Source organism: Bactrocera oleae, chromosome 3, assembly GCF_042242935.1.
Source record: "Bactrocera oleae isolate idBacOlea1 chromosome 3, idBacOlea1, whole genome shotgun sequence".
In the NCBI taxonomy this organism is placed as follows: Eukaryota; Metazoa; Arthropoda; class Insecta; order Diptera; family Tephritidae; genus Bactrocera; species Bactrocera oleae.
In genome coordinates, this window is record NC_091537.1 from 43,761,279 (window position 1) to 43,777,146 (window position 15,868).

The 15,868-nt window shown below is 34.1% G+C and overlaps 1 long non-coding RNA gene and 1 pseudogene across 1 annotated transcript; one reads left to right on the forward strand and one right to left on the reverse strand.

The window, feature by feature from the left end:
• Positions 1-1,325: 1,325 nt before the first annotated feature.
• Positions 1,326-2,361, forward strand: LOC118681009 (uncharacterized; annotated as a pseudogene).
• A 4,609-nt stretch (positions 2,362-6,970) lies between these two features.
• On the reverse strand, positions 6,971-15,327 carry LOC138856143 (uncharacterized). Its single transcript, XR_011395199.1, has 2 exons — positions 13,829-15,327; positions 6,971-8,746 (listed from the first exon to the last, which is right to left on the reverse strand). It is a non-coding gene; the product is annotated as an uncharacterized lncRNA (long non-coding RNA).
• Between the last annotated feature and the right edge of the window lie 541 nt (positions 15,328-15,868).

Genomic DNA, 15,868 nt, shown 5'->3' on the forward strand with positions numbered 1-15,868 from the left:
TCATGTACTACCACCATAAAATTTTGTATTAACAATATATAATATTAAGTAGACAGTCAATTGTAACGTCTACTGTAGTTTCAAAGAGTAAATCGAATGCATTTGGGTACGTAAGACAGGTGAAACATTTTTATTTCATTGCTTTTAAAATTTGCTTGATTTTCGACTTCGCCATAAGAAAATTTGGGTGGGCTTTAGTTTAGCATCCCACGATTTCAGGGTTAAGAGGGGTATGGTTGGATAGAGGAGATTCTGCAGATCACGAATATATATAATTATTGCCGCCGGAAACTTATAGTTTTCGAGATATTTGCATTTTAAGTTGAAAATTTCACAAACTTTATTTTAAAATTTCTCGATTTATGGTTAACTTTTCTTTCATATTATGCACTTTTTATACACTAACACTTCACTACAATGTTTCTACATATTTATTTTATGTTAATTATTTAAATATTTGCTTTAATTAAGCATTTTATTTTTACACAATTTTGGTTATATGCACAATAACAAATGGGTTCCATGTTGACAGTTAACAAGTGTTGCCATATCTATTATATATATATATAGATATATTTATATTTTGAAAGCGAATAAAAATGAATAATAAAAGAGGATTATACCCCAAATACATGAACAATTTATAATTTTGTTAATTCTCTTCTATTGATAAATTATGGTGTTGGACCGACCAGGGTTATTTTTTTGAAGCGCGGCCGAAGGCCGCCAATGCGGAAAGAAGTTTCACGCGATTGAATTTTGAACACCCCGGTGTTGGACCGACCAGGGTAATTTTTTTGAAGCGCGGCCGAAGGCCGCCAATGCGGAAAGAAGTTTCACGCGATTGAATTTTGAACACCCCGGCGTTGGACCGACCAGGGTTATTTTTTTGAAGCGCGGCCGAAGGCCGCCAGTGCGGAAAGAAGTTTCACGCGATTGAATTTCGAACACCCCGGTGTTGGACCGACCAGGGTTATTTTTTTGAAGCGCGGCCGAAGGCCGCCAGTGCAAACAGGAAATCTAAATACAAAAAATTAATGTTAAAGAGGGTATATCACTCTCTTTAAACTTCAATTTCTATAACGGAATTTTCTACAACTAAACAAGGTACCGTTTCTTTTTTTGTCCGTTTTGCCATTATTTTCATATTCAAATTTAATTGGTGAATATTGTGCATATAAATCATTCCGCAAGTGTTTATATTTTTTACCTAATTTTTTAAATTGTGATAATTTTTGAGAAAATGAGTGGAAATACATCAGGTATGTTATTAGAAATTTAAAATTATAACAAATATTACTTTAGACTTTTAAATAGATTGTAATGAACCGTCAACCAGCCGTGGTGCGGTAAAAAAAACAAACGTTCTCAAAGTGTCCGAAATTAAGGAAATGTGGAATTTCCCTAAAATAATTCAAAATTTCGACACAACGGAGAAATGTATATCGTTTGCAGAGGAGGAGGGTTTAATTTTAAAAAGCAAACTATGTCGTACGCATAGGATACCTATGTTGGTATCCTTATCAGATAGGAGCACGGTTGGCATATTCCGATGCCGGAAAGGTGCCTGCCGTAAACGGACTGCGGTGTCGAGTTCGAGTGGGACATGGTTTGAAAACGCAAAAATACCACTGCCTCAGATTTTTTATATAATGTTTGCATTTGCATCGCACTGGTCCCATTCGCAAGTTCGAAAGAACAGTTTTATTAAGGAGCCAATTTTATCCAGCGCTACCATATGTGATTGGTACAATTAGTGCCGCGAAGCTGTAGTTTTATACCAGGTTGATCACCAGGTAGCGGTAGGTAAAATTGGCGGCCCTGGTAAAATTGTTCAAATAGACGAGAGCAAATTCGGGAAACGAAAATATAACAAATACATTATTATTTATTATTAATTATTTAATTTTTTCTTTTTTAGGACGGAGAGTGGAAGGCCACTGGGTTTTAGGGATGGTAGAGGATGGGAGTGACGACCTTCGGCTGAAAGTGTGTCCCGATAATGTGAGGTCTGCTGAAGTGCTCATACCCTTAATTCAGAGACACGTTTTACAAGGTAGCATCATATGTACTGATTGTTGGAAGGCGTACGACTGCCTGTCCAGTCACGAGTATGAGCACCGACGCGTTAACCATAGCGATCCAGAAAATCCGTTTGTTGCCGAAGATGGAACACACACGCAGAGGATAGAATCCCAGTGGCGCGTTATCAAACGGTTTTTTTTAAAAGACAATTATAATAACAGTGAAGATTTCTCGAATTTGATTTATGAATACGTATGGCGTAAAAATGTTGCAAATCAGCATCACGATCCATTCGTAAAACTATTAGATGCAATAAAACATACCTTTAAGCCATAAAACCTGTTTCTTTTATTAAAATGGAAAATTTAGTTCATATTATTTTGTAGAGGGTAATTGGGTTTTTTATTTATTTTGATTGCTGTCATTCGTTTGGATATGGCAACACTTATTATCTGACAACATGGAACCCATTTGTTATTGTGCATATAACCAAAATTGTGTAAAAATAAAATGCTTAATTAAAGCAAATATTTAAATAATTAACAAAAAAAAATATGTAGAAACAATGTAGTGAAGTGTTAGTGTATAAAAAGTGCATAATATAAAAGAAAAGTTAACCATAAATCGAGAAATTTTAAAATAAAATTTGTGAAAGTTTCAACTTAAAATGCAAATATCTCGAAAACTATAAGTTTCCGGCGGCAATAATTATATATATTCGTGATCTGGAGAATCTCCTCTATCCAACCATACCCCTTTTAACCCTGAAATCGTGGGATGCTAAACTAAAGTTTTCCCGAAAATTTAAATTGTTTTAAAGTTGGGGAGTTTTACCTTTTTTTTTAAATCAATTTCATTAATTTTTGTAGACGTCGTTTTGTGAATCATTTCAGAACACGTTGATGTTTTTTGAACAAATAAAACTTTTGATTCCAAAAGTTTTGGAGAATAAAAAGTAGATATTTTTTAAATAACATATATTTTTTGACCCCATACCCCAAAGAGTGTTATTTAAAACATTTACTCAGCTTATTTTTTAATATTTAAGTTAAAATCTTTTAGTAACCACGGTTTCAATAAATTAATACATAAATAAACATAGTTTTTAAAGCTAAATAGCAATAAATATTGAATCGAAAAATAATAAAAATACAGAAAAATTATATATATAGTTGTAAAATTAATAAATTAACAAATTATCAAACAAGTTCACTTTTGGTCAAATTGGTCATTAGTCAAACTAATGGCAGCTGTCGGACAAATTTTCCAAATCAATCAGAATTACAGGTAATTTTTCATGTATTACTGTAATGAAATTAATGATTAAAAATTTTATTTATTTATTTTTTGTACAAGAATTGTTATTGTAATTTCAAGAGTAATCGGTGTGAGAACGTCTGGAACTATTAGCTTTTTTAAGTTTATTGTTGAACATAATAATATCAATTACCTACTAATGATCCTGAGGGATTATTCGGCGCTATTTATTTTGAAATTCAATGAACAACAGGGTAATTATTTGTCAATTCACTAGATTGGATATTAATTAATTTAATTTTTAGGTTGTTCATGTTTGTAATGCACGAGCTATACAACGAAATTATACTTGTAATGTCAACGTTGAATCAAGCCAAATTTGTGTCTGCGTCGATCACAGAGATAATATAATATTAACTAATTTGTTTATGGGTGTGGGTCAAAATCTTCACCCGCTGGAAAAACGAGATAAAGAAAACGAAATTGAAGAAGAATGACGATCATAATTGTGGCGATTTTAATATTATCTTTATCGAGTTTTGTTAATTGTTTAATTTAAGCATGCTTAATTTCAGCTCATCGAAGCGGGATGGCCATGCTAGTATTTAAAAAATAAATACATGCATATGTTAGGGTAAAATTGTACTGAAATTTTAACATTTCATACAAATCAGTACATATATACATTCATCATAGAAATATACAATATTGGTCAGTTGTGATTAAATTATTCATACTTATATATTATTGTAATGCCGATATATGGCCTCGAATATATATACCATCTAGAAAAGTTATATAATTTATTTACTTGTATTCATCTACGCACAGACTCTTTGGCTTACCATACAACTATGGCGAATTGCGTGTTGGATTGAAATCGGAAATTTTATAGTAGACATTTACGAATTCTTGATCCTCACCTCATAGTAGGGAATTACATAATTTTGATATTACGAGATGACAGTTCTCTGCGTATAAATTGCAGTGTTAGCCGTTACCTTCCGCAAGGTGGTGTGCTTCAAATGACACAGCACATTCTTAGCCTTTTCGACACCAGCAAAATAAAGTGTTGAGTGTCATCTTAAAACACTTAAAAATTACACAAAGTAAATGAATAAGTAGTGATCCCCTATTTCGCCAGGGCTAGCTAATGCCTACTGAAAAGGGGCCGTCCATAAATTACATCATCGATTTTTTCAGATTTTAGACCCCCCCTCCCTATAATCATCTTATCGTCATTTCTTAATGACCGCAAAGCTTTTGTGCGGCTTGAGGGGTTTTATCAAAATATCGTCTCTTCACAGCAGAAAACAATCGCTGGTGCACTTTTTGTAAGTCAATAACCATTGCGGATCGACTATAGTAATAAATAGCAGTTTTCTGATTTTGTTAATTATCGAATTTGCGTTAAACGCGTGATGGAAAAATCTGCGCGGATAAACGTGTTGCATCGTTCACGTTCGTACTCAGATTGACAGCGAACGAAGGCCGCAGGTCCGCAACGGTGCCGGTGCGCGCCAAAGACAAAGGAAGCCGACTTTGTTTAAACAGCGCCGATTTCTTTTATTCTCCGAGTCGCCGCCAATCTTCGTTTAATAAACACAGTGTCGCATACAAACTATTTTCATAGGTACGATGTAATTTATAGTTTAAAAAAATAATGTAGACATGCCTTGACCTTGTAATAAATAAATAAATAAATAATGAGTTCAATAATTAATACCATTAAATACTTGCAAAATATCACAAGAACATTATCTTTCCTTAGTATGAGACGTGTAATTAAGTATAAGTATAGTATTAAATTGTAGTTAATATTTAAGTATTGTGTTTATTAGTATGCTTAGATCTTTAAAACTACGCAACGGATTTTGATGCGGTTTTTTTTAAATAGATAGACTGATTCTTAAAGAAGGTTTATATGTATAATACATGTATGTACCACGGGCGAAACCAGGGCGGGCAGCTAGTATTTTACTAGGTGTGCTGGAAGAAATTTCTTTAGAAATAATCTTTTTGTACGTGAAAAATAAACTATAAATAAATAAATACGAATGACGTCAATTTCGAAACACCCCCCCCCCCCCCCCCCCATCTATCATTTACCGTCATAATATTACGGAAAATCGCTCGAGGATGTCATTTTTCTAGGTCAAGTATTTGAGACGTTCGATTGGAAATATACGTCTTTCATGCATGTGGTGGTTTTTCTAACCAGGGTAGTACGTTTTCAGAATCGGACCATAGATACAATTTGTCTTTTTCCCATGTTTAAATGCATTCGCACCATGGGTACTGGTTTGGCTTATAGTAGCGCTCCACACAGTTCAATTCGTGGTAGACTTATTGTTTTTAAGGGAGCCACTTTTGCTTTTGCTACTAGTAAGTGGTTTGTGGTCTCAGTGTCGCTTTGTGTGCGAACGTATATATTGGCGCAATATGCCTTTTCAGACGCGTCACAGAAACCGTGTCGTTCGACTTAGTGCTCTGTGGCATAGTTTACATATCGTGGGATTTGTATCTTTGAGATATTATTTAGATTGCATGCAAACTAGGACCATTTTTCCACACGAAGTGGGTTTACTTGTTCGTCCCAGTTAGTTCCATCTAACCATAATTCTTGTATTAGGATTTTGGCTTATATCATAATTGGCGAAAGCCATCCTGCGGGGTCGAAAAGTTTTGCCACAGAGGATAGAATTTGTCGCTTCGTTATGGCGGAGAATGCAGGTATTGGCTCTGTAGTGTATGAAAACTTGTCAGATATCGCAGAGTTTTTGTTGTACTTTCCTTTTGGATTTGAAGGTAATTAGTATCTAACCAATTTTCATTTGGTATTGTTTTTAAAATATTAGGGTGGTTCGCCGTTATCTTTTTCAACAGAAACCCTACGGTTTTGTGGGCTTGTAACACTTGTGATAGTGAATCGTATGCTTGTGGAAGACTGTGGCTTTCAGACAGGATATCGTCTACATACGTTTGTGCTTTTAACACTTGGCTAGATATGGAGTACAGTTGACGCCAAATGTAACTGTTTTTAGTTTATAGTCGCTTAGGGGACTATGGGGGGATTTTCGGAAAATAATACGCCAATTTAAAATAAGTAGCACTAAATCTGGTTAGAGCGTAGGTCCCTTAAAAAGGATATCATTTAGAGAATCGCCTGAGCTAGTGGATCTTGAGGCATTGAAGACAACTCTTACTTTAGTTGTTCTTTTTTCTGGTTGTACTAATGCAAGATGTGGCAAGTAAAATTAGTAGTATTTGCCATTGATGATTTTTTCGCATGGGCTTACTTCCTCCATGTGGTCCAAATGGAGTAATGGTTAGGGTGTATGAAGCATCTATTAGTGAGCAACGGTACGGTTGAGTTAGGTGTTTAACGCCTTTGGTAATGGGAGGAGAAAGGGAGAGAGAGCTACGCAGTAAGTGTTGATGGTTAATGAGTGAAGCATCACATGGTTTTCAATACGAAGGTTTTAATTGTGTTGATTTGTGTGATAAATTCAGTTTTTTTTCATTTTAAGGTATATTACTGTTAACACCACTACTTACTTGACAAAATCACTACGCGTATGGGCAAGTGAGCTTAAAATTAAACGAAGAAGAAATAGTTTTGTTTCTTTAAAAGGGGGTTCACAAAATGTATAAGTTAGGTTTTCTTTTAATAAAACCCGTAAAAAAATATTTTTTCAATGGAGCATAAGTCCTTTATTTATGAGTATAATAATTACACTGAATCTTAATTCTATTTTTACTTAACATTAAGCTTAACTTCTAAAGCAGCGCTGCCGATGTTGTTTACGGGAAACGGTTGACATTCCGTTCCCACGGGAAACAAGTGTTCGGTCAGCACTTTTTTATTGCGCGTGCAATATGGCCTTCAGGTGAAGAGTCGTATTGCACTTTACGTTTAGTTAGTGAGGAGTTTGATATTTTTAGGGAGGGATAGCTTATTTGGTGCTAACTCCTCCGCCCTTAAATTCGAACGTCCTCGTTCGACGCTCTTACAAAAAATCTTGACAAATTTTGAATACCAATTTCATTTGTATTGGTTTCAGTTACATTAGAATTATTTTTAATTCTCATTTTTTTGAACATTAATATTATTAAAATTAATATTACAAACATTGACAATATATTTATTGAGAAAAATACATTATTTTGTTTTTTTAATAGATTCAAATGTATAGTCTCGTTAGTTTGAAATTTTTTTATTGATTCTAATGACAATATTTCTTCTAAATTATTATATTTAGATAATGGCTGTAATATTGCCGGTAATGGCTTTTTTCCTGTTATCATATTAGAGTTGTACAATATTCCATCTATTTCTAAGCTAGCATTATGATATTTTATTAAATATGTGCCATTTACCATTAAACTTTCATTATTAATTTTTATTACATCATTAAATTGATTTAAAAATATTAAGTCGCTTGAAATTTCTTCGACCGATTTTATATGTTCATTATTGATTTTCGTACAATTTTCCGTTTTACTATTTAATAAATGTGTGATACATGCATCATCTGATATATCTTTTACTGCGTTTTTAGGGCAAATTGATATGCTGTTATATGATTTACAATTCGTATATATGCCATAAACTTTGTTTGGACATAATAATATTAGTTTAAACATTATTTTATTTATTACTTCGTTTTTCTTTATTGGTCGTATTTCTGTAGACCTACATTCTTCAGTTCCCGTTGTCGGTAAACTTATTATATAAATTAAACAATTTTCGTTTGCTGCTAATTTGACTTCAGCGAATTCTAACGCTTCGTCTATATTAAAAAATGGTATATTTTCATTTTCTATAATTTTTTTTGTTATGTTCATTTCTTTATCTGACAATATAAATGAATTTACTATATTGGCTTTGGCCCAATGAATTGCGTAAGCCGTATTGATTAATTCTTCTTTTATAATTTCTAATTTGAATTTGATGGTTAGAACTAAGTCATATTCCATCTTTTTGTCTTCTTCAATTGCTTTTGTTAATTTATTTGTGATATTAATTAATTCATTTATTTTGTTATTCATTAATTTATTTATAATAACTTGTTGGTTATTATTTTCTAAAACATTATTCATTTTGTTAGTTAAGATCTCATAGTCGCTATGGTCAGGATTTCCTGCTATCCATTTCCACGCGGTACCTATAAAATCTAGTGATCTCTTTTGTAATTTTTTATTAATTTTAATTGAATTTAAGTAGGTTTTGGATTGGTTTAGTAGGGATGATAGAATGGGATGAAGAGGGTGTGCCATTAATTTTTTTAATACTATTGTTTCAAGAGTACTAATTATATTTTCGTACTGTTCTGTCTCTATGATATGAATAATTTTAAAATTCCCTGTTTGCAATTTTGCTGGTCCGTTGTCTATTGTTATCAATTGGGAAGAACTGTAATCTAGAATTTGCACATTTGCTGTAGTTACCGCAGCAAAAAATCTAGAAAGGAGAGGATAAGGGTTTTATTTTTCAAAATAGTATTTTTTTTTTTTTTATTTTTTTTTTTTATTTTTTTTTTTTTTATTATTATTATTATTATTATTCTTTATCCTTTTATAAGGCTTTTGTGGACTATTTTGCCGGATTGTGTTGTAACTGTGGAGTTATGATTTTCTTTTACTATTTCTTTTTTATATTTTGAAGTCAGTTTATTGCCGTATCTTTTATTAATTTTGATATAAATTGTTTGTCCAATGTTATAGTTATTAAATGGTTTTCTGTGTTTATTGTGAAGAGTTAAATCTTGTTCCTGTTTCTGTCTCAGTCTCTGTATATTATTTTGTCTTGCTTTTTCATATTGCTCAGGGTTGGTATATATTCTTCGTCCAAAAAATGATTCGACAGGTTTTTGTCCTGTAGTTGAATGTATGGAATAATTGTATTCGTAAACTGCTCTATCTAGAAGTTCTGGAAAGGATCTTTCTATATTCTCTGATTTTAAACATCTTATTATTTCTGATAAAGTGGAGTGGAAACGTTCAACTTGTCCATTAGCTGTGCTGGTGTGTGGAGGTATTCTATGTATATTAGTCCTAAGTTGGTCTTTTAACATAAAAATTATTGAGTTGGCATTTAAAGATTTTTCGTTGTCTATTATAATATTCTGCGGTACTCCAAAATTGAAAATGATTTGTCTAAGTGGTTCTCGTATATCTTCTGAAGATCTTGATTTTATTAGTTTTGCTTGTGCGTATTTGGAAAATTTGTCAACTGCTGTTAATATTAAATTTTTGTCGGCTATGTATATATCTATATGCACTATTTGTCCTGGATATTCTGGAATTGGGGTTGCTTGAATTTCTGGATTATTTGGGTGTCTATCGTATTTGTTTACTGCGCAAATGCTGCATTGTTTAACTATTACTTTGATTTTTTGTAACATTTTTGGAAAATAAAATTTTTCTAAAATTTGTTTTTTATTTTCTATTGCATTTCGATGAGCTCTTTTATGTTCTATTAATATTTGGTTTTCCTGTTCTTCATTCGATTCTAGGTTTTTAACTTTTGTTTGTGTGTGTCTAACTTTGTAATTACTAAAATGTATTGGGTAAATTTCTTGAATTCTGCCGATTATTTCTTCTGAAGTAAATATTCCATTTATTACTGAAGGGTTAAGTCTTCTTTTTAAAATTGCTAACAAGTCTTCAGTTGAGTAATTTGGTTTGGTTATTATATGTCTATGGTAAGTTGGGAAGGGTAATTTAAATTGATAGCTATTTTCTTGTCCTATTAATAGGAAGATTTGGTTTTTGAAAACATTAATTGGGGCTTCTACTGAGGGAATTAGATTATGAGATGAGCTGTCATCTGAGTTTGTAGCTACTGATAATGAGTTTATTTGAAATGGTCTAGAGAGTGCATCCGCTACTATGTTGGATTTTCCAGGTTTATATTTTAATTCATAATTATATTCTTCTAGAATTGATTTCCATCGCTTTAGTTTTGAATTGTTGTTTTTGTTACTAAGTGAATAGGTTAGTGGTTGATGATCAGTATGTATTATAATTTTAGCTTGACCATACAGATAATTTCTAAGAGAATTGAGTGCCCAGATTATGGCAAGCATTTCTTTTTCGTTAACTGCATAGTTTTCTTCTGTTTTGTTTAAGGTTCTAGAAATAAAAGTAATGGGTTTACCGTTTTGTTCTAGTACTGCGCCTATTGCATATTTTGAAGCGTCTGTTGTAAGATTAAATTCTACATTATAATTGGGATATTGGAGTATGACGTCTTTTGAGATGAGAGCGGATTTTATTTTGTCAAATGCTTCTTTGGATTCTTCTGTTAATTGAATACTAATTTTTTTTGAAATATTTTTCGAAATTCTGCCTTCTTCACCACGAAGTAAGTTCGTAAGTGGTTTTGCTAATTTTGCGTAGTCTCTTATGAAGCGTCTATAGTATCCTGAGAGTCCTAAAAATGATCTAAGGTCTTTAAGTGTTTTGGGATATGGGACATTTTCTATGGCTTTTACTTTAGATGGGTTTGTGGAAATTCCAGCAGATGAAATTATAAATCCTAAAAATTCTACTTTATCTTTATAGAATTCGCATTTGTCTGCTTGAACTTTCATATTGGCTTTACGGAGTGTATCGAAGATTGTGTCTATATGTTCTGAGTGTGATTTTGCGTCTTTGCTAAATATTATTATGTCGTCTATATAGACATAACATATTTTTCCAATGTGTTGTCTGAGTATATCATCTAATGTCCTTTGGAATATGGATGGGGCATTCTTTAGTCCGAATGGTAGTCTAGTGAACTCATATTTTCCGTTGTTCACCGAAAAAGCTGTTTTCTCCACGTCAGATTCCTTAAGAGGAATTTGATGGAAACCACTTTTTAAATCGATTACCGAAAATACTCGATTTTCCCCTAATTGTGACAGTACTTCGTTTATCTCTGGTATGGGATATCTGTCTGCAATAGTAACCGTATTTAGTTTTCTGTAATCAATAATCAGTCTGAATTTTTTCTCGCCTGATGCGTCGTCTTTTTTGGGTACAACCCATATGGGTGAGTTATATGGTGATCTGGATTTCCTAATAATACCGTCTTCTAGTAATTTATTTATTTGCTTTTCTACTTCTTGTTTTAGACTAATCGGATATGGGTAAGATTTTGAATAAATAGGTGTGTCTGAATTTGTTCTGATTTCTGCTACTACTTTTGTTGTATAAGTTAATTTTTCGTTGGGTTCCGAAAATAAGTGTTTGTGTTTTTGTATAAGTTGTTTAATTTCGTTCTTTTCTGAAGATTTCATATGCTCATCACAGATTTGGATTGAATTAACATCTTGAGCCTTATATTGATGGAGTTGAATTTTCCGTCTATTTGCTACAATCATAAAATTTTCTCTAGTATGTATTACTGCTGATAATTCTTTTAGACTATCATGTCCAAGTATTGCATGAAAGGTTGAAAGAGCTGGTAATAAGAAGAATTTTAATTTGCATTCTTCTATATTAAATAAATTTAAAAAGGTGTGATGCGTAATTTTTATTTTACCGCCAACAGAATTTGCAAAAAAATGGTTATCATTTCTTTTCGGATTCGGTACTAAATCTGATTGTATATAATTTTTATTTGAGCCGGTGTCAATGAGAAATTTAAGGATTCTTCCATCGCTTGTCTTGCATTCGAAATAAGGAAGCGATGAGGAGGCTAATCTAAAAAATGGACGTCTGCGTATTCATTTTCGTTGTACTGATCGTGTTGATCTTGTTGTTCATATGTGTTATAGTAGTCCTGCCATTGTTGGTCTTGGTATCCGGGGTTGTAATCTTGGTTGTTATAGTCATTATAAGTTTCAGTTGTAGTGGGTTCAATACTCTGAGAGATGTGGTTTACTCTTTGAATCTTGTTTGGAACATTTTTGCTATATTGGTGCGACTGTGCGGGTGGTGGTCGCTTTTGCGGGTAATTATTGTTATTTGGTCTATTAATATAATTTGCGTTCCTAGTCTGTAGTGATTGATCAACTTCCATGGGTACGGGTGGTTTTGGTTCTATTGGTCTTGGCGGTGGGTTATTAAATGTCTGGTTGTTGAAAGGTTTATTAAAGTAAAATGGTTGTAAATGTTGAGATTGCCTGTATGTGGGTTGTTGGTAGAATTGTTGCTGGTAAGATGGCTGTTGATAAAAGTTTTGCTGGTTCTGAGATTGTGAAGGGAAATTTGGTTGAGGGATGTAGGCAAGATTTGGATAAAAAGGATGATTCTGTGGTTGGAATTTCCTTGGAGGAATGAAGGGTTTTTGTTGAAGTGGAATTTGGCGAAAATTTGTTCCTTTTGGCATATTGTATTGGTTATTGGCGTGGATTGATCTATAATTTTGATTCTCCAGTTTTGTACAGAGGTGGAGAGCTTCGGGTAAGTCGGAGGGTTCTTTCATTCCGAGAAGCCTTGAAAGATCACCTGATAGTCCTCTTACAAAGGTATCCAGTGCTTTGTCGCGGTATGTATTGGTGAGTACATGCATAGCTTCGGTGTTGATTTCCATGCATGATATCTTGTTAAGGATGAGGGAAAGGTGTGTGTAGACCTCAGCGTAAAACTCTTGAATTGTTTTGCGTCCTTGTATCAAGCAGGTCATCTGATATTCAAGGGTGCTAAGGTCTCTCTTATCTGCATAGTGGGTTGTAAGGCAGCGAGAGATCGCTTTCCAATTTAGTGGAGTGCTATAAGCTTCAAGTGCAGCATCCGCACTTCCAACTATTTTATTTCTTATGACGTTCAAAATACCGAAGTATTTTGGCGTACCTATTGATGGTTCGTAGATTTTAAGTATCCTCTCTACGCTTTTTTTCCAACTACTAAATTCAGTATGTTTGCCATTAAATTCCCGTAAGGAACGAACAACATCTGGCACTTTGTCCATATCTGAAATATTGTCCCTAAAGCGTTCGTCGATTGTCTGGTCTGTCATTATTTGTTGTATATTATCTCTGTGTAGAATTGAATTGTCTGTCTGGAGGATTTCTGTCATGAGATTTCTTATGATCTCCCTAAATTCTGGGGTGGCATTGGCAGGCTGGGATGGATTGGGTGGTGCTTGCGCACTGGGGGGTTGTCTAAGGACAGGAGGTCTAATAATCGAATCTTGATTCATTTCAAACGTTTTTTCCTTCACTTAAAAAAATTGTATATATTTTGTTTTATTTTGATCAGTCTCTGGAGGGTCCCTTTTTTGGTGAATCGCAGAGTTATTTTTTGTTATAAGCTGGAGGGTCCCCCCGTAGGTGGTGAATTGCAGCTTGAATATATTTTTTATTTTATAGGGTGTACGACCCTGATTTTATGTTTAGATATTTTGAAATTAGTCACAAATATTTTAAAATAAATTGATATAGTAGTAATAATATTTGTAAGTGGTAAAACAATTACAATGTTGCAAACATAATTTGAATTATGGTATAGAATTCTTAAGATTTTACATTTATTAGAGCTATAGATCTAGCTTTTTTTCTCTTTTTTCTGAATTTATTTATTATTTTATTATTTATATATATTTAAAACTTACAATAATAGGATCATCGTTCTGGTGAAGCGGCTGACGTCTTTTCCCTCGTCGTCCTTTTTGCGTCTGCTACTCAGGGGCCTCCTTCTTCACACTTTTTAGTCGGTAATTTTTTCCTTTGTTGATTCGCTGGTATTGTTCACTTCCTCTATCTTGGAAATGACAATACTTGTCCCACGGTGGTTTATTTTATTTCCTCTTTTTTTCTTGGCACTTTATATTTATTTATTTTTTTTATTTTATTTTTAGGTTCCTTATAATTTACGTGGCACTTTTTTTGTGGCACTTAATATATTTTTTCTTTTTATTTAAAGGTTCCTTATTATTTACGTGGCACTTTTTTTGTGGCACTTAATATATTTTTTCTTTTTATTTAAAGGTTCCTTATTATTTACGTGGCACTTTTTTGTGGCACTTAATATATTTTTTCTTTTTATTTAAAGGTTCCTTATTATTTACGTGGCACTTTTTTGTGGCACTTAATATATTTTATTTCACACGCGGACCGCTTTTCTTCATTGGAATTACCGAAACTAACTGCTCGGGCGCCAGTTAGGTTTTCTTTTAATAAAACCCGTAAAAAAATATTTTTTCAATGGAGCATAAGTCCTTTATTTATGAGTATAATAATTACACTGAATCTTAATTCTATTTTTACTTAACATTAAGCTTAACTTCTAAAGCAGCGCTGCCGATGTTGTTTACGGGAAACGGTTGACATTCCGTTCCCACGGGAAACAAGTGTTCGGTCAGCACTTTTTTATTGCGCGTGCAATATGGCCTTCAGGTGAAGAGTCGTATTGCACTTTACGTTTAGTTAGTTAGGAGTTTGATATTTTTAGGGAGGGATAGCTTATTTGGTGCTAACTTATACCCTTTCAATAATTATAAAAAAAATTGCGTTGAAATCAATCACTACCTGGTCTTATACCACTGGAGAGGTGGTAAATATATGAATAAAAATCGATCAAAAGACGAGGTGACTCACGTGCCAAAGGAAAGTCCGTTGTTTGTTGCTCAAAAGTCGCTGTGAGAAGGGGCCTGTCCGCTTCGAGGACAGATGTTTTGTATGTTGGGCTGTCCAGTAGTGTAGTGTATCGGTATGTGGTGTATGGGTGTGCTGTTTCCAGGTGTGGTGTGTGTGCCAAGGTTGTCTTGTGAGAGGTGTGTTGTGTGGTGTAGTTGAGTTCTTCAGGGCGGGAAGCTTAACTCATTTAGCCATCCCGGCCCTCCTGGCGAATATTTAGTCTAGCAGTCGCTGAAGCTGTTGCAATGTTGCCACAACGTTGCTGAGTCCGCATGGGCGACGATAGTGCGTCCTACGCCTAGTCGGTGTTGTGTTTCGGTGACTCCATGGACGAGACTCAGGACGGGGTGCCGTTCTTCGGCAGCGTGTGATGCTGCCTGCCACACATTTGGCACAAAGGCCCGGAATTGCATTATTTCGTCGTGTGTGTATGTGCCAGACAATTGTAACAATGCCCATGCGCCTGGGTAACCTGCTTACGTTGTGTCGGCGACATGCCCTTGAAGAGCCCACAGTGCCGCAACTTGTGTGGATAGAGACTGGCTAAATAAGCTATAAGCCTTCCCAGCAAACATCCCTGTACTCGCACCACACACCACTTCACAAGCAACACTGATACATTCCAACACACCACAACAATACCATCCACTCCCGAAAACACCACACACTATTACATAGAACTTCACACAATTCACCGAGGGATACCAACTCACACCACACCACCAACACACCCACGATCTCACCACTCTACCCAACCAACAAAAGGGATCGACGACTGCATACGGGCCCCTTTTTTCGATCGATCGCCGTCGCAACTGCATCAGCCGAGTCCTTTGCCGAGCCACCCCGGAAAGCTACACCGTTTTTAAACTTATTCAAAGTAACATTTAATTGTGGAAAACGATTGTGTTATATAAATTCATTACAGTTGAAAACCAAACGATTGTGTGAAATAAATTAAACTAACTGTTGAAAACCATATATTTTCGTCTTCTTAGTTTGGCGGTTTGTTCGAT